This window comes from Macrobrachium rosenbergii, chromosome 39 (genome assembly GCF_040412425.1).
Source record: "Macrobrachium rosenbergii isolate ZJJX-2024 chromosome 39, ASM4041242v1, whole genome shotgun sequence".
Classification (NCBI taxonomy): Eukaryota; Metazoa; Arthropoda; class Malacostraca; order Decapoda; family Palaemonidae; genus Macrobrachium; species Macrobrachium rosenbergii.
In genome coordinates, this window is record NC_089779.1 from 1,827,986 (window position 1) to 1,830,000 (window position 2,015).

Sequence of the window (2,015 nt, forward strand, 5' to 3'; positions counted from 1 at the left end):
GTTCAAAATATCGAGATACACAGATATATATTTACTTTTTTTATATTTTTTTTTATATTTTTCTAGAGAACGAACAAGTTGTCGTAGAAAATGGGTAGTTTTAGTAGGATACCGAAGTAAATTTCTCGCTTTCTACAGTACTATCCTGAACTGGCAAGTCATACAAATTGTACGACAATTTGTCGCTCAGTGTCGCTCACAGGGCGATATCGAGATACATAGATACATATTTACTCTGATATTATATTTTTGAGAGAGAGAGAGCTAGTTTTTATTGTAGATAATAATGTGTATTTTAGTAGGAAAGTAAAGTATGTTTCTCACTACCACCTAAAAAGTCATACAGAAAGTTTGCGACAATTTTTCGCTCAATGCCGCTCAAATCCCAGTAAATGCGGCGAACAAAAATAAAAAAAAAAAAACCACTTAAATTTTTTTTAGCAATAATATTTCAGGACATGTTTATTTAGACATATACCAGTCCAAAACTGTAAACTACTAAAAATCGATAATTTTAGCGTGTGTACATTTATGTATGTATGTATGTATGTATGTATGCATATATATATATATATATATATATATATATATATATATATATATATATATATATATATATATATATATATTTATATATATTTATTTATAAAAAATATGAAATATATATATATATATATATATATATATATATATATATATATATATATATATATATATATATATACATATACATATATGCATACATACATACATACATACATACATACATACATACATACATACATACATACATACATGTACACACGCTAGTGTACCCATTCCATGGATAATGATGATAAAAGAAGTTCGAAAAGGTACGTCATGAACCTTGGGGTGTTCCGAAACGTTCTGTCCTGAAGGTCTAACTATAAGCGTCTTGAATGGTGATTAGTTAAGGTTAGGGCGGCCTTCTGCCTGCACTGGCCATGGCGAAAGGCGACGGTTCGCCCCGAAGTGTAGGAAGATGTTGAAGAATATACCAGACCTGACGTGGATCGCTGGGGTCTGCCAAACTAACTGAAACAAAAGTATCTACATTTTGCACTTTTGTAGCCCTTCGTTGGCTGAGTCGGTTGAGCTTCAGACTGTCACTCGATGGGCCGGAGTTCAATTCCACCGACCGGCTGATGAAGAATTAGAGGAATTTATTTCTGGTGATAGAAATTCATTTCTCGGCATAATGTGGTCCGGATTCCACAATAAGCTGTAGGTCCCGTTGCTAGGTAACCAATCGGTTCTTAGCCACGTAAAATAAGTCTAATCCTTCGGGCCAGCCCTAGGAGAGCTGTTAATCAGCTCAGTGGTCTGGTTAAACTAAGGTATACTTAATTCTTGTACAGGGCTACAGTTGAAAAAATATGGCTTCAGGAAGGATGGCGAAGCCAAACGACGAGTTCCTACCCGTAGATTATTTGTTCATTATCTTAATAAAGAAATTTAACAGCATTTTATGTAATACAATTCCTTCCCTTGAAAAGTCACTCTTGTGATTTTTTAAATCGCTCCTTCTCTTCCTTTTAAATCTGCACGATTCTTTGTTTCCTATCGAGCAGTTTTATCGAGTTCTGTCTTTCATTTTCCATTTCCCTCTTACGCTTTCCTTCCTCCCTCTTTCATTTTACTAATGACTCTTATCACTCCCCCTCGTCATTTTTCTCTTCTGCCCTCCCTCTTTATCTCTCAGAGATAGTCTCAGTGCCGTATCTCTCAGGCATCTTATTACCATGAGGATTCAGTCTCAGATCGTCAGCTTTCTGCTCTGAAGGATCTGCGAGTTTCTGTTTCTTCACGTCAGCCGGGACTGATTGCTAGCCAAGGGTCCTCTAATGTTTTCAGGAAATGGGGGCGACGGTTTACTTGACCTTATTGGAAGATTAGGATAAAAAACATATCAGTGGATTAGGAAGTATATTTATGTATTTTTATGGATAAAGTATTGCATAATTCCGTCAGGATTCATACTTTGTATCTGCAGT